Here is a 23,502-nt window from a genome sequence, read left to right on the forward strand (position 1 = left end):
ATGTTTGTGGGGAAAAAAAATCTTGTTTTGAAAATAACTCTACAGCACTGCTGCAGCAAGGGTCATTTTGGCTCTGGCTGGAGCAAAAGATTTCTAACTGAGTGAAAAGCATATTACGGTTGAGGGCTTTTTTACATATAAAATATCACTTTACATAAAGTATAAATTATTGGTTTTATTTAGAAGAGTAAGATAATTCAAAATCAAGAGAAAGTGAAACAAATATTATAACTTAACTGATTTTCACAGATACCTGCTCACTGTTTTAAACAATAAAGGCCATAGCTGGACCATAGCTGATAAATGCAAAACATTCTCAAAAGATAATATAATCCTACTTAATACATCATTATTACTTGGCAAGAAAACAAACAAATGCAGCGAGTTTTATCACAGCACTTGCATTTGATCAGGAGCACAACAATCTCATTCAAATCAACACCATAATTAGAAAGTAATTGCTGTATAATTAGACATCAAACAGACAAAATCACCCTGGGTGTTTCTAACAAAATCACTTGGTGTCAGTTTAATTCTACTCCCTTTGGAGGCTTTACTCAAAAGTGACAGTACTGAGACTTCCCGAACCCCCTTCCTAATTCTTTCCTTACAGCAAGAGGGGAGATGCAGAAGTCCAGTGCCAGACAGCTTCTGACCCACGAACTGGCGTTGGTGCGTGGCACGACGGACCGCAGCACGTCGCTGCTCTCTGCCGCGGTCCCAGAAACGCACAGGTGCCCAGCATAGCACCGTTCCCCATCTTCACATCTTAACCCTACACCCCAGATTTAGAGACTGGCAGAATGCAGCACCGTACTGAGAAGCAGAAAAGAGGGGCTAATTCTGGAAAAGTATCTAAGCTTCTTCCCAACTGTATGAGTGATATTCCCCTGCGGACACGGTATGGAAGCTCAGGCTTCCCATCTTATCTGACGCTGTGTGCTCTCAGTGCAGGACCCAAGTTTTTCATGACACATGGTACGCAAAAGCTTTACCAGCACTCCAACTGTTCCTTCCCTCTCTCTTTAAATAAAATGCACCAAAATGCTTGCCTAGAGCCAGCTTTTATCTGTGGTCTCTCATTCTTGAGATCAACACAATCTCAGCCTGCAAGCCCTTTCCTCAGTTTCCGTCAGGCTGATCAGAAGAGTGGAAATCACGGTAGGTGCCAATATGAACTTCAGTCAATTGTTACACACAAAGGGACAGTTCTATGTGAATATTCTTTTGTACTGTGCATCAAATAGCCTTGTAATAATTGTATCTTTTTCTCTGAAGAGCCTCAAAGCAAACTATTTCAAAGACAGGAAGAAGCGAATACCTGAAGCTCTCTAATTACAGAGTCTGAGATATGCATGGCAAAGTATTAAAATAAATGATATAGATGAATTACCAGAGAAGAGAGTGGGGCTGATAAACCATATTTAGTATACTAATCCCGAATGTTTGTTTTGCATTCTTTGAGCCTTTTAAGATGACAGGTTCTGATCAACTGCTTCCCTTAGAGGTTGGCAGCTTTCCTGCTCTCGCGTTTAATTTCTGTTTGATGTTCTCAACTTTGTGTCAATGTACAAACTACTGTTAAGATATATAGCAGCGATTAAAATAATTCATCCATCTGGTTATAATTAAAGACCTAGTTAAGCGTAATGACAACTTGATCTAGCAAAGCCAGCTCTCATCTTTTAAAAGGGCTGTGTACATTCAAAAAATAATGCTGTAAATGGGTGACAGACTATTGCAACGTGGCCATTAAATTCAAGTGAATTAATTAAACTTGTTTCATAAAAAAGTCTTAATGACATTTACTGGCAAGACAAGTAAGGCAGAAATTGCAAGTATCTGCAATTGCTCCCTATGGTATCTGACTGCCTCCAGAAGGCCTCAGCAGACCCCTCCAAGCACCATGGCAGATACTTGAATTGAGGCAAAAAGGGTTTATGAATTTCCTATCCCATAAGGTTGGTAACTGCTTAAGTAACAACCAAACAGTATTCTCTGCAAGACAGCAGGATGGCTAAAGCTATGTGCAAACCAATCCTTAACACTGCTGACCTCAATGGCAAACTGCAAATTTAAGTCAATGCTGGCTGGTACCCAACTAAGGAACATAAACACAGGGAGAATCCGAATATACATACACGACTACTTTGGGCATCGTGAACACTGATCTTCCTGGATGAGAAATATTTGTGACTATAGAAAACAGATCAGAACCACACAGCTAGAGAAAGATTAATTCGTCTAACGAAATAAAGCAAGGACATTCGCAGTAAGCTGGAAGAGCTGGCATTCCACTTTATGGCTCTGCCTGCTGGCAGTTGCCTGCTGGCAACAGGAAAGATGTCCCACTTATGCAAAATATTGGCTGTTGTGGCAGAAAAAGCACAGAGGACTTCTGTCACCTTATGTCAGATAAAAGATTTCTGTTGTCTTGAATAAGAGTAGGATCATATTCACAAGCTGAACTACGTAAATATCTGATTTTGACTTTGCGGCAGCCTCTAAAAACCGGAGAGCATTGTTTTAGATCTATCCAATCCAAATGTCTTTCAAAAGTTCCAGCAAAGTAGAAAATTGTATTTACTTATTTTGGGTCCAAACTAAACATTAACTTGATCTGAAGGGATTACTTCATTTCAATTTTGAAGTGTTTTAAAGAGGCAATTTTGAAATACAAACTCTCTTGAATTGTTAGATTTCAAGATCTACCTGATTTGGGTGATTTTTTTGTTTTTAATAGAAGAACAATTTGGCAAAAGTGACATATATTTGTGAAACTATTACCATAGCTAAATCTGCATTTTTTGCTGAAAAACCTTGTTTCCACTGAAAACTTTCACCCCAGCCAGGAGTTGGGAATTTTTCAGGTTTCGGCAGTCACAAACAGATTCCTTGCCTGATTCCGTTATACCCTTTTCAGTGAAATCTGCAACTCTAAAAATGTACGGTCTTCACAGAAAACCAAGGCAGCAAAAGAACTTAATCAAAATCTTACACACTTGTCTTTGTGATGCTATTTTAACAGGTGTGGGCAGTGAAGCCCCCTCTAATCCCCACCTTCAATTCTCATTCCAGGTGCAAAACAAGATATTGCTGAAAATTTCACTGATGTTTAAAGCTTTTTCCTCTTTTGTCCTGCTTGCAATTTAAAAAAAAAAAAGTAATCCATACATAAAGCTCTACTTTCAGCCTGTGTCTTGACTTTCTGCTCTTCAAATCAATATATTACTGATTCATTAGTCCACAATACTTAACTGGTAAATCCACCAATGTGTAGTAGAAATAGTGATCTTTTTACATCGTCACAATAAGCTGCTGATTCTACTCTTAATTTGCTTTAAAGTCTCTTGCCAACTGATTTTATTTTAGGACAAGACTCTCAAGCAGGTCTGGGGTTTGAGTTTTTTCTTTGCTTTATGCACATATTTTAATTCTTTTCTCTTTAACTAGAGGACTGTGAACAACCCACTTTTCCTTCCTTAATAGATGCTGAAGTTTTCTCACTTGTACGCATCTTTTGCGGTCGCAACTCCTAGTAAAGTGCCTAGTATTATGAGATAAAATTGGCAAACTACAATCCTTTTCTCACTCACATTCACTCTATGGATCATGCACTACAGTTACAGTCTTCTGCAGCACACACACCTCTGTTTCTATGCCTGGTCTAGGTCCAGAAGTAGTGAAACAAAGGCAGCTGTTAACATTTCCAACTGGCCAAGTGAAAACCTGAAGAATGAGAAATCTCCTGAGAAGACCTAGAGTCATGAGATTTCCAGTTAGATAGCCAGACCAACTTTCAATGACCTTTCTGAGAGAACTGAAAACGTCTGGCCACTTGTCAAAACTGAACATCCAGCCCTATTGCTGAAGGAAACCCATAATAAGAGATAGCCAAAGCAATATCAAAGGCACGAAATCCATGAGATATAAGTAATATAGTTGTTTTGGGAATAGCCTTTTCTGTACTGCATGCTCCATACTTCTTCATAATTATATGCAGGCACACTAGTTCCTGTTCTGCCCTAATCATAATATCACAATACTTACTGCCTTGAACATACAACCTCAGGGTCCCCTTTCGGACATCTCTTAATGGGCTAAAACTGATCCAAAATGTCAAAATATGACAGGAGAGACCAAAGGGAGAATTGCCAATATTAAGACAGAGCAGTTCTTTCAACAGTCCTGCTCTTGCCTCTCTCTACATTATAGCACAACCTCCACCCCCCAAAATTATTTCTTACTATTGAAGGTGAGCAAGGATATCAAAACCTAGCTCCTAACCCTTCCAGACCGGTGGTTCATAGTCTACACTAAGTATAACCATTCCTAGCAGCATAAGCCCATTTTCTAAGCTGTGTGCCAACATATCCAGCCCCGGCAATCACAGGGCAACTGGATTTGGGATCTAGAGTGAATCGATAGTATAGACAGCTCTGGAGGAACATCCAGAGATGGGAGAGAGCTAAGGAAGGTAGGCAAGGTGGTAGGTTCATTAGAAGAGTAGCATTAGGGAAAAGAAGCAGGGTTTGTGGGCATACCAGTCTGAATTTCTATACTTTTGTGACATGGTGCCAGTAGCATTGGTGCTTAAGGTGCAGAGACAAATTCTCTGCTGTGGGAACTAGATTCAGGGCCCGCTGCTGTCAGCTCTCCAAAAATAGACACCCTCATTGCCTGCATTGCTCTCAGAGTCCACAGCAGCCACTGGGCTTCGACCTGTCTCTCGCTGGTAAACGTTCCATTCTGCAAAGATCCAAAGTCCAGAGCACCACACTCCTCACCCAGGGTAAATCTCTCCCCAAAGACTGATGCCAACACAAATCAGATATCATTAGAAAATTACATCAGGTGAGCAGAGCTGTATTTAATTCTAGGGGTTAGCATACTTCAAAACGTGAATTCATGTTTAGCCTGGAGTTTTATAGGAAACAGGCTTTCCTGCAATCACACCATCTGACTCAAAACTCCCAGGGTAAGGTTCATGTCTCCCTACGTTGACATGCCATCTATGGTACTCCAATCCAATCTGCTCTCTGATTCCTTGTGATTCTTATTATTTATGACAAAGCAACAAATAGAAGCGAATGGACAGGTAATCAGAGGTAAGTGATACAACTGAATGATAGCAATGGCTCAGCAGGGAACAGGCAACTGCTCCAAAACACTGGCTGTTACTCCAAACACCCTACCTTCTGCGATGCAACAGACGTGCATTCAGAGGACTCTCCAAAAACCTACTTTCAGCCGTGAATACAAATGCTCTAGGAACCTGACTCGTTTCAGCCATTCCAGGACCAGCTGTTTTTAATTTGTCTCGCTATTCAGAAATGAACCACTTGAATTTGTAATTTTTAGTCCAAACAAAAGGCTCTATATTTTGGGGCTGGGGTAAGAGGGAGGAGGGGAAATCTGGCTCACCCTCAGCTACTGCAGAATTAACTGGCACAGAAGTCAGGGTTAATGTGCAGCAGGAAACAGGGAACCTCAGCTGCGAAGCAAGGCCTGAGTCCCCTGTAGTAGCTGCTGTACACCCTCCTCCTTGGATGAGAAGGTCCACCACAGGTTTCCATTGCAAACTGTTCTTCACAGTTATTTCTCCTATCTCTCCGAGTCCAGCACTATTCTGCTTCAGATGAGGTGCCATCTAAATTATCTTACTTAGATTACTGTCTGGGACAACGAAAAATATTCCATCTGCTAAGTTTTATTACAGCAAATTGAAACCAGTCGTTAGGATTTATCAAATCTAAAGGGAACAGATATTTTCAGGAAGCTTCTTTATTGGCAGTCTCGATGTAATTAAAAATTAATTACTCTCAGGAAGTAGGACATACAGTGTCAGGACAACATGGAAACGTACGCCATGCTCCTAGAAGTCTACCAAAGATGGAGACAGCGTGACCCAACCATGCCTGCAGAAAGGCTGACTCTTCAGCAAAGCTTGACAAATATGTGGCACCTCTCAGCACTCCCCCCCCACAGCTCTCACACCACTGAGCTGCCCCAGGACACACACACTAGCACCCTGGGGAGACAGGGCTATAGCATCCAGTAGATTCGTCTGCCATCCTTCCTCAGTGTGACACCAGAGAACTGCCATCTGATGTAATTCACCCACACCTCTGCCAGACCCTGTTGCTGAGGGGAATTCAGCTGGACTTTTACCCTAACACCCCTTCCTTTACGCAATTCCTATCTCTTTCTTCACAGGACCTCCTCATCAAAATCTCCTTGGCACAACCCAAGTTGGTCGTCTATCGCCGCAGGAAGAAAAAGCTCAGCGTAGAGGCAATTTGTACTGCGGAGCATACATCATTTCTCTAGTCAACGCATGCATCTGGCCAGGGTTTCTTGGACTGCTTTACAGAGCAGTGGACGCTGTCCAGAGCTCTCTGCTCAGTGTCCCTGACAAGATGGCCATCAAAGACTAGGTTAGGGGTCAGTCACCCAAAGCCATTAGCACTCCAAAGTGATTGATTATCATCATGTGTGGTCTCAATCAAGAGCCGGTAATGAGCTGCATTCATTAATCCCATTTATATGTTTGCATAGTCCAGTCTTGAATTTCAGAGAATAAAAAGGCTTCATACTGAGATCGGCACATTGCACTACCTGGCAAGGTTAAGGAAGTCACACAATGGATCAAGGATTTCCATATAATTCTGTGTTTTGAGAATTTCGGCCCAGGTATTTCTAAATATCAAGCAGACCGGCTCCACAGCACGATCCAAGCAGCACCGAGTTGCAAGCTCTCTTCCATAGCTCTGTACTGCAGTTTCATCTGTACTTACTTATTTTTACATTTTCCTTGCACTTTTAAAATCACTTTTTATGAACAGAGCTATATCCAGTGTTACATCCACTCCAAGTTTCTGTTCCTTTTTAGACCATTATGGGTTTTCTGTTACTTCGTGTTTGATGACCCCTTATTTTCTTCCTATAATCTACATCAAAAACCTTATGTTCTGAATATGCCACCACCACCTCCTTGATTGTCCTGCCTTCCTTAAGCCATTCCCCTCTGATAACTTCTGCACGAAGCCCCATCAGCAAGTAACTTGACTCCACGCCCTACCCTCAGACACCATTTTGAATGGGCCAGACTTCCATCATCTGCTGAGCCCTACGCATGAATCCAGGCTCCTTTTGCTAGCATTAAAGCCATACTTTCCTGCCTTCCCTCCCCAGAGATGCCCTTAAGGAATTATAAAAATAAAGGGTGAAATTCTGGCTCCACTGAAGTCAATGGGAACGTTGCCACTGACTTTAATAAGGCCAGGACTGACCTCAGCACTCGGAGCTCCAGTGCACGGCTCTGCATTTCACACTCAAGGATGAGGAGGTTTTCAGCTTCACCACTTCTGAAAATAATCCACAGATTCTCAGTGAGGACACCTTCAATTTATTTTACTCTGTCAGAAGACATTCATATTGATAAACTCACTGACCAGAACAGAAGGAACATGCCAGATCTCAAATCCCTTGCAAAATACAGTAAATTTGAACCAGTTAACTCTCCAGTAGAAACCATATTGTCTGAGAAGATGACTATGTTGGAAGCTGCACCCGCCTTAGATAGCTCTAGGAGTTAGCTAATTGCATATTTGGCTGTCCAGAAGCTGTCACAACTTTTCCAAGAATAAATTTAATACTTGATGAAAAAAAAATAAAGTCCTTTCAAGACGGACAGTTTGAGAAGTTGAGGAGCTTTTTTTTTTTTTTTTTAAGAGGGTATTAGTTGGTTAAAAATAGATCTGAATAATAAATGCCTTTAAGTGTTCCCAGGCCGCCTTTTGTAGAAATGTTTTTAGCATTTCATGTGGGGAAAAAAGTATGTACCAGTGAAAGGTAATGATATTTAGCCTCTCAGCTGCAAAAGAACAGTTAGTATGTTAAAGGTGACCAGCAAATAATTTTTTAAGCAATTCAAAAACTTTACAGTTATGCACTGAAACCTAAAATAGACAAGGTAAAGGTGATATTGACTGCACAGTAAATTTAAACACACCTTTATTTTTCTTTTGCAAAGCTCTTAAAGACCAGTCTCACAGGCTCTCCTTCCATGCGATGCCACAACATATGTTGCACTGATGCTTTATGCCACAATGCCCTGCTGGAAGCAATCTGTTGGGGTAGGCAAATGCCATGCTCCACACTTAATATCCTTATTTCACATCCATAACCCAGAACAAGGAATTCTTTATTTCTTCAAAGGAAAGACCACCTCTGCTGAACACTCTTTGACTAACAGCAAAAAGGTAGGAGATGCCTGGGTAATGCGCAATGGATGCCAAGATGAAAAAGCACTCTGTGATGGCCCTGCAAAGCGCTGTTCTGTTAGCAGGAGCAAGGGGAACCAAGCTCCTGGAAATGCTGCCTGTAATGATCTCTAGAAAGGCAGGATCAGGCAGAGACATGACCCCCAGAGTTTCTTGTAGGGCAGGAAAGGAATTGGAAAGATGCAGAGTTGTAAAATAAAAATACTGATCAGAAAAAAAAAAAAAAAGAAGAGACAGGAGGGAAGACTTTGTGATTGCTCCATAAAGAGACAATGACAAAGGAGACAGAATTAGTCTTCTGAGAAGTTTTTTTCCACCGGGATTCAGTGATTCAGGAAATCACTCAGTACAAGGTTTTATAGACTGAGCTACCTGCTTCTTTGGGCACACGGGGATAATTGGTCATTCTTCAGAAAAAGCCAGGTGACCAGTTTTCATTGCTGACAACCAGCTGTTGCCTTCAAACCCATCTTCTCAATGAAAAGAGCTAAAAACTTAGAGCTGAACTTAGCCTTGGCATTCGAGAAAGGTCAAACAGGGTAGAGTGAACCCAGCAGCCGCAGGTGTACACCAGGCCACAGCCTGGCCGTATGACTTCAGGCAAACTGTTCTCTCTTCCTTCTTGCTTCTCCTAGTTTAAACTAGCAGCAGGACTAGCTTTCCTCTCTGACCACAGCCCTCTCAACTCAGTTTTAGAGGCAGTTACGGGGAAAGCCGTGCTGGAGCTGTGCCAGTATTGCTGAAAGAGGGTTTTGCCTATGTCTTGTCTGACCATCTCTAGTTCCATGAATGAGTTTAACAGTGCATGTGAGTACACAAGTAAACAAGTATTTCTAAACATGCATCCTTATTTCATTAACTCAAAGAGACTAAAGGAACTGTAGCCTTCCCTCTTCCTAAGCCCACACAGCAGTTGCTGATTAAAACATAAATATGTAGCAGATCCCGTGACTCGAGAGCTATACACCCTCCATCTGGCTGGTCTGTCTACCAGTGATCTCCCTTCACTTGGGAACTGACTTGCAAGGCCCCAGGTTACAGCTATCCCATACCAGATTAGCATAAAATTTATTCTGACATTTAACATTTAAGAGCTGTGATGAATTAGTGCTCCATTTATTGGCAAGTGAGCAAATAAGGAGATGGACAAAAATTCATATACAGTCCTTCTTCAAAAATAGGAAAAAGAGAGTGCTACTAAAAACCATGCAGCCAAAAGGTCTTAACTGCAACGCTGTAGCAGTTTAATTAATGAATCCATGTAAGAATTCACCACTCGCTGGCTCACGTCTGGAAAAATATCTATCTATCACACTCCCCTAAGTACAATCCAGTTGACTCTTTAAAGACTCATACGGTGAGGCCATACTACAGGCAGCACGAGCTCCCAGTCACTTTGGAGAAGAGCACTTCTATTCACTCACATCACTGAGTCTGGAGTTCATACAGCTGTTTTAACTTAAAAAAAAAAAAAAAGAAAAGAAAAATCACAAATAGCACTTACAAAGCATGAGATTTTAATACCTGCACAAAGTTTTTTGTGTTTTCTCAAACTCAGGTCACAACACCCCCAAGGAGATACCTGTCTGCAGGCTTTACCTTCAGCAGCACCCAAGCACCCTGGCACGTGTCACTAAGAACACAATTACTCCCTATCAGCAGAAGAAAAACCTTGTAAGAAGTAGGCTCCGGCTGTTGCGTGCCTAGAGAAAAGACAGTTTTGCTTCTTCAAAGGTATGCGGGAACCAGAAAAGTTGCTCACAATCACCCCCTCACATCAGTCAAAGGACTGAGAGGAAAAATTAAAGAGCCCAGAGCACATGATAATAAAACTTTGACGCCTTTAATGGCAATAGAGAAGCTCAGCCGTACAGCAGCTCAGATATTACAGGTAGGTTTCAGCAAAGGAACAAATTCAGGACAGGAAGCTTCGGATCTCACGTCTGGTTGTTTCCCGTTTCTTTCATCTTTCTCAGCCCCCCACAGCTTGCTCCTCGCGATCAGTCAACAGCTCTGGCAGTGGAAAGACAGACCATCGGCTTGGAAATTCAAGAAAGCTCAGCAGAGAATGCCAGAGAAAAATCAATTCTCAACCTACGTAGTTTCAATTTTACCCTAAAACCACCAGTCTGCAGTTGAAAGGAACCTAGTTAATTATAGAGATGACTGAAAGGAAGTTTTTTTGCTGTTTCCAACTAATTTGGGTGTGTCTATGCTAGCATTTTAATGCTAATCAGCAAGTATCTTCCCGAGACAAATCTTTCAGTCACCTTCATTTGCTGTGCTTTGGTTCCCATCACAAAGCAGACTCAGGGCACAAGAACTGAATTCTTTCTCACGAAACTAAACCAGAAGATATGCTCCAACTATTAAAGCACGTTAAGCATATGGGTCCGTACTACGTCCGCAGTGAAACCCTTGAGCCACATACGCTGCGGACATCTGTTCTTCAGCACCAATTTGTCTACAGATGCACTCCTACTGTAGCACACCCCTTAATGTAGGCATAGCTGTTAAGGCTAAGAGACAAGCGTGCTATAATTTAAACACCAAATAATAAACAGGGCAAGACCCTCTTCCTGATGTAAATTTACATAGTGATTTTTATAAGCCAAAGTTCTGAGATTCTATTTGATTTGGGTTTTTCTTCTTTAAACAGTCCTGTAACTGGCTCTACTGGTGTCCAACTAAGACAGTCTGCACAAACTTAAACTCTGTAAAGCTGAAAAGATGGATGTTTGTAAACATGATTATTGTGATACAAATTCATCTAATCTTCTAAAAAAAAAAAAAGTCAGGAATCTTCTCTTTCTCAAAGCTCAGAGATACAAGAAAATGAAAATAATACAAAAAGTTCCTGAGTTGTGGATCTTATAAAGCGGTCCCTACAACTTATATCGTTGTTCATCAAGGGTTCAAAGAATTCCAGCAGGACACGGGGTGGAAATGAGTCTTGTTTGGTTCCAAGAATTCAGAGACCCTGCAAAATTTATAATGCTGCAGTTAAAAGTGGAAAAGAAAAAAAAATTTGGTTAACAAATAAAAAGACATAAAAGGGTAAGATGCTCTCCCTAGTTAAACACTAATCTTTTGAGTCCTGACTAAAAGGTGCTGGAAATCTATGGTGTACAGAAATTCTAGATAGAGATAGGGGATTTTGAAGCAATTTTTATTCCATAATGGAATTAATTCATGTTTAAAAGATTTACAAAACAACATTTCTTATAAAAATTAAAAGTTAATACAAAATATTTACAATTTTTTAAAAATCATATTTTTAAAAATGTGGAAGGCTATTACTTTTTTCTTGTTTCAAATCACGTCTAACATCACTGTTGCTAACTATAACTTTTCTGTTTTACTTTTCTTTTTCAGCTTTTTCTTAACTTTTTTTAAGTTTTCTAGACTTTTTTGTCTTCTGAAACTTGTTAATGCCTTTGGTCAATTGCATTCAGTATCAATAAAGTAGAAAAAGAGGTAGAACTAAAATATCAAAATTCCGCAAGATTAACATTTCTATTTTTAATGAAAAAGCAAAAAAAGTGTTGTTTCTAACCTAGTAAGAAGGCTGTCTTTCATCACAAATGCTTTGAACGGGAAGTGTGAACAATATATACTGACGACATTTAATTTTGTTTTATCTAGCTTTAGTTAACATAATGCTTAACATATTAGAAGAAAACAGTTTGTACAAAAATTATTAGTGTCAGTGGAATTAAACTAGTGCTAGCCATTTGGGGAATTAAAAAAATAATAAAAATAATAATAATAAAGATGCCTGTTTATATAAGGTGTTTCTACAGACTCATTTACCGGTTAAATATTTCACAGGCCTAAAAAGTGTGTTACTAACTAAGCTCTTTCTACTCTTTGATGACACGTATCATTGAAGAAACATCTACACTGAACTACTAAGAATTTGGAGAAGAAAGCTATAGCAGGGCATTGACCTCTTATGAAAACGCAGAAGTAAAACATAAGGATCGTGTTTACTCTGTATGAGTTTCCTGTCGACACTGTTTATTATTGAGCAATAAACACACTTGGATTGTAGAGATATATCTTTAGAAGAGGTATTAAGAATCAAACAGTTTCTGTAAATCTTCTGAGTGGTATTAACATTCAGATTTAAACAAGGTTCCACACATAACACGCATTTGATCATTTAACAGGTCCATGTCCAAAATATTTCTGGCTGCAGATGTACAGTTAGTATCTGATTCTTCCACTTAGCTTAGCCAAAATGCTGAGATTTAGTCTTATTTTAACTAAACATATCCTAAGTTATTTTTATACGTGTCTCTTGGGTCTCATTTTCACTGAGGCAAATTTCTGCTGTGGTGATGGGCTGTAAATGTTTCTTTCTTCCATTTCCCCTCATTTATCCTGCTTCATGGCATTATCTGATAAAAATGCTGTGGACACCCTCACTGCCTCATGCAAAATATAAACAAATGGGACATCAAGAAAATGCACCACCACATCACTGCCCCAGCACCATCACAACCGGTTGGAGTCCTGAGAGTGATTTACAGCACTAAGCTGGTGACTTTGAGATAGTTTGGACTAGATAACATTGCTTCCTCAGCACAAAGCAAGCCCCCACAAAACCTCATCTATTAGCATCAGCACATGTGCATAATCTACCAGCACCTGGATGAGGGAATGATCTAGGGAATATTTCTCCAGGTTATTAATTCTAATTGTTTAGGGTCATTGTAAAATCAAAATGTCTCTGTTTTCTTGTCAAAAGATAAACTTGGGAGAAAATGCATTTCAGACTAAAAGACATGTTTCATTATGTTCACAACTGGCAAGTTGTTTTTTCTATTTGAGGGCGCTTCTTTACTTCTAGAATTTTATTTATTAAGTTTAATTGAACCTGATCTAGGAACCCCATTTCAAAACAAAGCCTAAACATTTCATGTAGAAAATACTGAAATGACAGCTTTCACTTCACTCATTTTTTCCAGGGTGGGAAAGCTTGGCCAAAATTGTTTGCCAAGTTTGACTGCAAACAGTTTCAGTTGAACTGAGTCTGATTCTTTCAGCAAATAAACCAGAGGAGTGATTATTTGTTTTGCCTATCTGTAAAAATAATATTGGCAATTGCACCATCAACTTTTTGTCAATAGCTGATAAAACATAACATATGTGGAGACATGATGGACACAGCCTTCCTTTGACAAGGGCCTTGGCCATACGGGAGTGCGTGTGGACTGGTGCCAATGAGAGGTCTAAATGCTTATTAACCCCTCCATGGTGTTGTACTCGGGCTTGTCCCCCCCAGCGTGTGCCACAGCCTGGGGTGCCAGTCAGCCTACCTCTACCCAGCTCCGCGCTGATTTACATCAGTAGGGACCCTGGTTCCAGGTCCTCACTGCTACGACTATCGGTTACAGTGCCCAGATACCGCAGAAGTGGACTCTTCAAAGCAGTTACATATGTAAGAATAGTATCTAGCAAGTGTGTGTATACAGCCAACCTTCTCCCGCTCCTCAGAAAGTCAATGTTCAGAGCAAACCCCTCCTCTGACTTGTCAACACACCCTGCCTCACCGCTTGCCCTTTTGAGATTCCAGGCCTGACGGAAGGTGATGGGAATTGAACTTCGGCTCTCAAGAGCACCTGGCTTTGTTATCTCTAAGGGCTCAGGAAGATTTCAGGCAGTATCACTCCATGCCATGTCCTGACACTTGACTCACAAAGTGGCACTGGTGTTGGCTTACCTCCAGGCTGTAGATAGTGACTGTCAGCAGCGAGGTGAAAATGAATGGGAGTGGAACAGAAGCAGAGACCCTACTGCTTCTTTTAGGAAAACACTGCATCTGAGGTTGCTGAGTCCTCCTCTCTCTTCTGACTCTCTCTGAACATCAAGATCTTTGCTACAGAGGGTCCAGAAGGTTGAGTTCACACATGCTTTTTTAGTTCACTCTCTCTATTTGCGTTGGTAGCCACAGGAAAAGAAAAAATTGGTCAATACTAAATAAAAACTGATGGATTTCATAACAAGACTCCAGGTGGATCCCAGAAACGCAGCAGAGGTTGGAGCTATGATACATGTTCCAAGTATGGGTGAAAGCAGGGAAGCTCTCCTTTGTGCCCATGCAATTTGTCTCTTCTTCCAGAAGATAAGTATACTTATTATGTACAGATATATTCTGTGTTTACTATTCTGAACGAAGAGACTGAAAGTCCATAACCCTAGACAATATAACAAATCACAACTGATAATTTGATTTGTTTTGAATACACTTCAGCCAGAAGCTATAGCCTAATGATAATAGCATGACATCTCTCTGGAAACAGATACCAGACTACTAAACTGATCTTCTCCCCATTGTTGATACTTGCCTGTGTTATGTGCATAAGACAGACGTAGGAATGCCCTAGGAAGGAGGGAGATACTGCTTTCAATGAGAAACCAGATAACAGTGAAGAAAGCAGCTGCTTTAGAGAAACTTCATTGCTTCTAAAGCATTCAGAACTGTAGAGGCATTTAGTGTTTGCTCTTTTATCAGTGCAGCTGCAAGTGATAATTCAACCTCCAAGTGGTCTGCTCTTTTGTTCCATTTGAATTGAAAAATGCCCTAACAAAAATCCTTGCTTTGTATCGGGATTATATGCTTGAAAAGAACTGAACAAATTGCATTTAAAATGATCAAAATGATCCATTTTCCTTACCATGTTGCTAGTAGACAAAGGTTGATATTTGAAAATCAAATTTTACCACTATCAATATTACTGCCTGATGCGAGTGTAGTGATATAGCTTTATCAGTCAAATTCCAAGACAGATTTACCCAAAAGACAGTTATCTTTATTATCCTCGTCTCACAAACAGCAGTTGCCAATGTCACACACTGACAACACTTCACTAGACATCCTAAGCATCTTTATCATCTCAATATCCCAAAATAGAATGCCTTCCATGTACTGATGTCTCCACAAGACTACACTTGCAAATGCTGTTTCTCCTGTACCCAAAAAAAAACCCCAACCCAACAACACTCTTCTGAACTACTGCACCATGAACATTACTTCTCTCACAGCCTCACTCCTGATAACATCCCAGGGTCCTACAGAGCAGCCAGCAAGGCAGTAAGGAGCTCCACGTTGGAGATGGAGACTAAGGCCCAGCTTCTTTTATCTTTAGGAACTTCATTCCCACTAAAAATCAAGCCTTTATCCTAGTTTGAATTAAATCTCACCTTTCGTGAAAGTGGTACCGCTGCGTATATAGACAAGAGCTCTCCTGCTAAAGAAATCTCCAGCAAAACATAAGGTTGGCACTGTATCTCGTGATGTAGTGATCTGAACTCACTGCCCACCCCAACAAAACAGCATAGCTAGTGTTAGGGAGCTGTATTTAGACAGGTATTTGAGTCCATGGAGAGACTCAGCAGGAAAAACATACCGACAGACACGCCTACTGGATGCTCCCCATTTCCCAAACAATTTCCCCCAACAGAAATGTTGATTTAAACTATTCATGCTAACGTGAGTGCAGGATAAGGTTATGTGATTCTTGGAGCCGCCACATCAGGTCATGAATGATGTAGTAATGAAAAGAAAATTCCTTGCTCATTGCACAGCAAATAAAGACAGGATTGTGAAACCACTTGCTGCCGTGCTGAGCTCTGCCTCTGTGTATGCACAGAGTCAGATTCTCAGAAGAGCCCAGCACAGAGGATGAAGGAGACTTCTGAACATCATGTCACAAGTCATTTCCCTAAAAACTGAGTGCTAAGCACTATGAAAATCTGATTATGAATGTGAGTTCCGATAATTTTTACCCCTGCTTCAAAATCCAGGCACCTTACCTGTTCACAGAAACTGATGTCCCCTTAAATTCTGCTGTGCCATGCATCTGTCTCCTGGGTCAGAAACTACAAAACCCTCTTGGGAATTACCCTGGGGCATGATGAAATACCTTCCCCATAGGCTGGCAAGCTTTAACTCTCTTAACCCCTAAACAGAGATGAATCCAAAGAGGTTACAAGATAACCTCATCACAACCCCAGGTTTTCCCTGCTTAGCTACTGTACTAAAATCTCTCCTGTGGAAGAAACAGTGATGACAAGGGAATAAACAAGACTTTTTGAGCCTGAGTTTCAGGAGTACTGCATATCCAGAGTTTCCACTGACTTCGGTTAGAACCAAAGGTGCTCAACAGCTCTAAAAATCATAATAAAGGGTCACCTCCTATGTAGAGTTAAGATTATTTAGATTCTGCAATTCCTCATATTACCATGTCAAGATGCGTTTTTTTTCAGGACATCATTATCTCAAATTTCCTAGGCTTTCAGTGTTTTTTTCTAGGGATAATCCCTTACAGTGCGGGGGTTTTTTTGATACACACGCTGAACAAACTCTTGACTAGGTAGTTTTTATACATGGAATATAGATTGCTTTTTATATAAACTTTCTAAAAAACCCAAAAGTCTTCAGTTTCAGCTTGGCCTTCAGAGATGTGCAAAAGCTTTGGTGGAGGGAGGGTGTATTTTTAAAAGGGGAGCATTAGAAAGGATTGATTTTTTTTTTCTTGGCTTAACTGACCCCAGACTGTAACCTCAGCCAAGCTGATAATTGAGAAAGTAAACTAATTACCACGTATGTCCAGAGCCTGCCCTGCCACCACTTCACTGACCCAACATTATCACACTGCACCTTCTTTTCCACACTTTCTCAAAATTCAGTTCAATGAATCAAAGATGCTCCCAGCCTGTATCATTTGCTACCTTTAGGCATAGCAACCATCAGCCCGACACATCTCTGTGCAGCGGTTTTAGAGCATCCGTTGTCTTTGCTAAACAAGCATTTTCATGACAGAAGTCAAGAAATAAATAACAATTTCGGGAAGTTCCAGAAACCTCTATTTAAAGTCCCTGAAGTTGTAAGTTCAAGGAAGGCAACGCCTTTGTGACAGCACAGCTGTAGATTAAAAAGATTCCCAGGGCCTCCTAGCTATTCTGACTCTTGGTCTTTAGAATTATATGAATATAGGCTTAAGACCACCCAAATTCTTTTTTTTTTTTTTCTTTTTTCTTTTTGAGAGGGGAAGAGAAAGAGAGTGTGCACACAAGCGCGTGAAAAAGAAAGAGACCGTTACCCTCATGTTGGACAACTGTAGTTTTACAGTAACAAAGATCTAACAGGCAGTATTGACCTGTGACAGCAGCTGTATTTACATTATAGCCTAAAAGGGAAAGCAAGCTAGAGGGGATGCTATATACGCTGCATGATACAGCGGCTTTTAGAGAGATACTTTAACCCACATGTGCAAAATCCAGTTGCAGGAATTTAAGTTCCCTTCCAAAGCACACCCAGGGGGTAACTGACTTTTGTCTCTTGCTTAGTAAGTATGTGGCTGATTTTGCACCTCAATCTCAACTCTCTACCAGGGAGCATTCACACAGTAGTAGGACGTGTTCTTCTGGAGAGCCAGCATTTGTCCGTGACCAGATAATCCTAGTTACCTCCTACTTTATTAGGATCATCAGCATGACTGATGTGCTGGAAGGAAACAGGGCGACAGCACACAAGCTAAGCAGCCTCTAGTCTACACAGCAAGTTTAGAAAACAGAAAAATAAGAGCTTAAAACCCCCAATTCATTCCAAAAAGCTAAAAAAAAATAGTCTCTTTTCTTAGGAGAGAGGAAGGGGGTAGAAGTATTTCAAATACCACAGTTTAACTACCTTATTGAAGCTAAGCTCCCCAGGCTCCCTGGCAGTCCATGGAGAGAGGAGGGGAGTTTCCGCTGAAGATGATCCAGAGCTGGAGCCCCCAGCTCCCCACTGATGACACAGCGAGCGTAGGGACCCGGCATAAGCACCTGAGGGCAGGGTCTGCACCCCTTGTAGATCCAGGCTGAAAGCAATCCATTTGTACCGGGTCTATTCCAAACTGAAATTCATTATACAACCTTTTGACAACATTTCTTTGTTTTCTAATTGATTCAGGCTTTCTTAGACTGATCTCTCAATAGAGAGTCTAAACAAAGAGAAACATAATCAAATGCTTGCTTTTTCAGCGGGGGGCGGGGGGGGAGGGAAATCACGAACATTGCTCTGTCTCGCACTGTAGCTTTCCTGTGCTGCTCCCATCTTTATTTATTGTTCTTCCTTCACACCATGGGTTCTTGGATAGCAAAGAAAAACAGTCCCTGTCTTCAAGAACAAAGGTTGGCAGGGAAATCAAATTAAAAATAGCAATCACATTTGTAGCAGTGTAGTCAGCTAAAATAATCAACATTGTTATTTATACTGTGGCTTCACTTCAGGTATCAAGTAGCTCAGAGCCCTGTTATGCCAGTACCCTGTGAATGGAAAGGAAACAGCTATCACAAGCATATGGGAAGCATACCTGGCCAGTATCTTCAGGTGCTGAAGCTTTAAGCATATGCACATGTCCCACTGACTCCTTTATTACCAGCTGCTTTTAATCACCTGCCAAAAGCAGGTGCTTATATACTTCCCTGAATAACAGATGTACTAGGTGTTTCATGAATCGGGGTGCAAGAGTGATAGGCAGATGGGACAGGTTGGTGGAGTAGGGAGATAGGAAGAGAGGACAAAGTTCAAAGTCATAGGAAGATGTAGTATAAACTTGTCACGTGGAAGACTCCAGCAGACAGTTCTCAGCAATGGCAAATCCAAACCACGATATGTTTGGACATAAGTTTTCAGCACGGGAAGTATTCCAGTCTGCAGGACCTGAGTAAAGGCATTGGTGTAGTCAGAGCAAGAATGTGCGGTCACCTTGGTTCAAGTTTGTTCCCTGCCACAAGCTTTCGTATCACTTGGGTCCAGTCACTTAGCCTCTGCCTGCTTCAGCCCCGCAAGAGTGGCACCACGCTGATACTGACCTCTTGCTCACAGGCTTGCGTCAGGAAAGGCAGGGTGGACAACCAGGAGGTACTTGGGTCACCTGGCACTCGAGGTTGTGTAGCTTCCTTAGATCTAACCAGCTATCCTCACAAGTCTCTAAAAAAGAGGATAATTACTCCAAAACACCATTAAAGCCTCTTCATTGATTTGTGAGCTTTTCATTGCTTCTAGCTGAGGCACTTCAGGCCAGTCCCACAGAGCCAGGTAAGCACCAAGCTCTCATACATAGTTTAAAGAATGATATCCTGCTTCCCATCTTCCACGTCATTCACCTTGAAGAACCCGTAGAAGTTCTTCCACTCATTCAACAATACACAGCTCCATCACACTGGTCCTGGCTTAGGTACCTGTTGTATAATCAAATCTTGCACTTCTAGTAAAATAAAATAGAAACACAGGTTAAGAGGGCAGTAACGGCGTGTGAGCTCAAGGGCCCAATTTTGGTTTCACACACAGTATTAGCCAAAGCCAGCGAGTCAGTGGATATCAATTCACAACAGCCATTCCTCCCATCTATGCTCTCCTCATCTACAAGGGTTGGCTGTGCAGAAGGGAGCAAGACAACTTCAGCTGACACAAGGACCCTCCAGACAACAAGAACAGTCTTCCAGCAAGGCTCTACCCATCCTCTTCACCCGGACAAACAGTGCGCACAGCCTGTAACCCCAGAAAGGGCTTAGAGAAGGGAGCAGGGAAACTGCTGCAGCTCAGTCACTGATGTAGGTAAACCCACCGCCCCTGCTGCCAGAAAGAACCATTTCAGGGACTCCTTTCCACGATATTGGGAATTCCTGCAAAACCCCCGTTTCTGACGTGCTGCTCTTATGTGAAATATCCGCAGTGTTTGCAAAGAAGTGATTATGAATGACTAACCAGCCACGCATATATTTCAAGAAAACTTGGAAACAACCTTGTTATTTTTGGAAACACATACACTTGTTCAGGGCAAGCTGGCAAGGAAGAATTACTGTGGAAAGTTACCCACAGAACAGAGAGTCTGTAGTGCCACCTACTGCTTTGCTCTGGATTTTAACTTGTGATTTCAAAAAAAAAAACCAAACCAACCAAAACCTCAAGAGACAAAAAGTGCCACCCTGGAGTAGACCCAAGCTCAGACAGTCACCCAGACCTGACAACCACCCACACCAGATTCCTCGCCAGAAGGTGCAAGAACGCTGCCACAGACGACGTAAGAGCTAATCTCACCTGTGAGCTTTGCAGCCCAAAGCACGAAGCATGACAAAGCTTCAGGACAGCCCTTCAAAAAGCACTGTTAATTTTTGTTATAATCATGCCAAGTATTCTTGTTATGCACATGAATCCTAAAGCTCATTTGGACTTTTAATACCTCCTCGACTTCACCACCGATCAGCAGCAGTAAGTTCCAAAGATACTCCAAAAGATATTCCAAAGGTACATTGTATGAAAGTGTGGTTCACTTATTTTTTAAATATTGGGGGGGGGGGGGGGAATGATGTGCATAATTTAGCCTTTTAATGTAATTATGAGCCTTCCTGCTACACAAGACAGAGAACAATTTCCAGTCATTACTATATAAACTTTCACTAGGTTCACAGCTTCTCAGCCATTTGCAGAGAATTAAAAAAAAAAAAAAAGAAAAATTAAGAAATCCAAAAGTAAAGCCCCTTTGCGTTTATTTTGAACTGCCGAGTCAAATATGTGACTGTTCCTTGAATACATTTCAATTTTCCTAACCACAAATTCACAAAACATAGAAGATTCCACAAAGAAAACAGATACTCCTTTCGGATTATGAATTACAAACCAGAAAACAAAACATGCAAAAATGCAAGGGGAAGGTTGCTTTTCTCCCCCAGCTAACAGAGAGTATCAAAGAACCATAATTAGAATTTGCTACTCAGTACAACATATTATCAAGATCACCAAAGAGAACATATCCATTTATTCATAAATGTGGTCTGGATTATACAGGCATTGTAGACGCTTGGTTGTATGGTGTCTGGTCTGTTTTGTGTTTGGTTTGGAATCCATTCATTTAGTCCTTAATTTGCCATTAAGGAACTGATACAGCAAGTGTGCACATTAAACATTTAAATACAGGTGCCCAGAGGCATACATAGTTAAACAACTGCAAGTGGTTATCGCTGGAAGTTTAAACGAGTGATTTTCCTTCCTCTACAAAGATGAGGTTAAAGGTTGGACTAGACGACCTCCAGAGATCCCTTCCAACCTAAATTGTTCTATGATTCAAGCGCATGCAAATGCAGGAATAGAAAATTGACAAGTAGGCACAATGTAGAATATAATGCTCTGGAACATCACTTCCCATTTATACCAGGACTGGACAGAGTTCATACTAAGACTGGGTCATACATACAGATCTTAGAAGACTTCAGTCCACATCTTCAAAAGTATTTAGGCGAGAAATTGCCATTGACACTAGTAGGACTGGAGCTCCTATTTACCCGGGGGGAGCCAGGACCAGGGTCTTCTACAAGCTTCCAGACTACAGACCTATTGACAAAGCTCAGAGACACCAATTTCACCACAGTCTCAGTGTCATGAATTTAAAGAGTTCTCAGTCATCTGGAGCATAAAACAACACAAACAACATGGTCCTGAGATGTCTGAAAAGCCTGCGACTGCCACAGTATACTATTCACTGAAGAAGGGTTAAATCCACTGGAGGGGATTTTAATAGCTAGTTTACAGAAACTCACTAGTTATGTTTGATTATATTGTATCTGTACACTGTAAAAACTGACCTGAATCCCTCTTGTGCCAAATGCAAAAGTCCTTCTACACAGATTAAAGGGATTTCATTCCATGGCCAATAAGAAGTTTTCTCCATTTATCTTCGCTAAAAGAAATTCTACACAGATCTTAACAAATGTTGAATAGTGTCACACTACTTAGAGTGACATTTGGTGGAATACAGCAATAGGAAAATATATCATCTTTCATAGTCTGTCCTTCCAAAAACTCCTACAGCTTGCCCTGTGTTTTAAAAGAAAGAAAAAAAAGAAAAAAGAAAAAAGAAAAAAGAAAAAAAAAGCCTGTTTCAGCAATGCCAAGCTTTTAATGGCACCCCAAAGCAATGCAGCTTAGAAGAGAAAGTGAAGAATATCAGAGCCATACAAGAGAAGACCTGGGACAAAAGACCTTAACTGTAATGGAAGGAAGACAGAATAAAAGAATCATCAAGAATATTTCCCCTCTAGTCAGCACTGGCGAGGCCACATCTGGAGTATGTACCCAGTTCTGGGCTCCCCAGTACACAAAAACCATGGGTTTACTGCTGCAAGTCCAATGAAGTGCCACAAAGATGACTAAGGGACTGGAGCATCTTTCACATGAAGGGAGACAGAGAGAACTGGGACTGTTCAGCCTAGAAAAGAGAATGTTTGGGGAGATCTTATCACCTGGTATCAATACTTGATGGGAGGGAATGCAGAAGAGGGAGCCAGACTCTTCTCACTGATGGCCAGTGACAGGACAAGAGGCAACAGGCACAAACCAAAACACAGGAAACTTCATCCAACCATAGGAAAAATACTTTTTTTTACTGTGAGAGTGGTCAAACTGGAATAGGTTGTCCACAGAGGTTGTGGAGTCTCCATTCTCGAAACCAGAATTCCTAAAACTCCTCACTTTTCCTTGGTTCTTTTTAAAAGTGCTGATAGAGATCAAATTCTACTCAATTAGGTCATGTCAGAATCATTAAACTGCAATAAAGATCAACAAAAATGCAAAACTCCAGACCAGATGTAATATATGCTGAAGTACCATGACTGTTTGTCTACTTAAGATTGTTCTCTACCTGACCCCATAGTACATATATAGGAGACACTTGAAGAAGAGGGGGATTCAGACAGACTAATCCCCAACTAAAATGTTATTGCATAAACTGGACTTACTCATCCACGTCAATGGCAGGTACACATACAAATGGATATCATGGACTAAAAAGACTTGCTTTTACCTCTGTGTCTGAATCAGAAGGAATGAGGCAACTGTTTTTGGATTCTGAGTAGTACTGAATTTAAGGGTTAGAAATGCGTCTGATCAAATACACATTCAAAGAATCAGCAATTAAAAGAAACATCAAATACTGACATGAACTCCTCAGTTTAATTCCATTCGTAACATTCTTTTGTGCAAAATGCCTGAATTTAATAGCAAAGCTTCCAGAATAGAATATATAATATATGTGAAAGTGTCTTGCTCCTACACAGGAACTAGATCTGATCCTGCATCTATTTAAGAAATTGGCAGGATATATTAATTATGTCCCCAAGAACAAGGTTTGGCCAACTATCTTTAGTACCTCTGTATAACTAAGCTTTA

General features: G+C 40.9%; 1 long non-coding RNA gene across 2 annotated transcripts in view; it reads right to left on the reverse strand.

Moving 5' to 3' along the window:
* Positions 1 to 23,502, reverse strand: part of LOC142407435 (uncharacterized) — a 221,570-nt gene that overhangs the window by 123,947 nt on the left and 74,121 nt on the right. The window contains exon 3 of one of the 2 annotated variants that reach the window (XR_012774945.1): positions 18,412 to 19,546. The exons of the other annotated variant lie outside the window; for it this stretch is intronic. This is a non-coding gene — a long non-coding RNA (uncharacterized LOC142407435). Of the gene's footprint in view, positions 1 to 18,411; positions 19,547 to 23,502 lie in introns of those variants that run through there. 2 annotated transcript variants of the gene reach the window in all.

The sequence above is a fragment of the Mycteria americana genome, chromosome 3 (assembly GCF_035582795.1).
Source record: "Mycteria americana isolate JAX WOST 10 ecotype Jacksonville Zoo and Gardens chromosome 3, USCA_MyAme_1.0, whole genome shotgun sequence".
In the NCBI taxonomy this organism is placed as follows: domain Eukaryota; kingdom Metazoa; phylum Chordata; class Aves; order Ciconiiformes; family Ciconiidae; genus Mycteria; species Mycteria americana.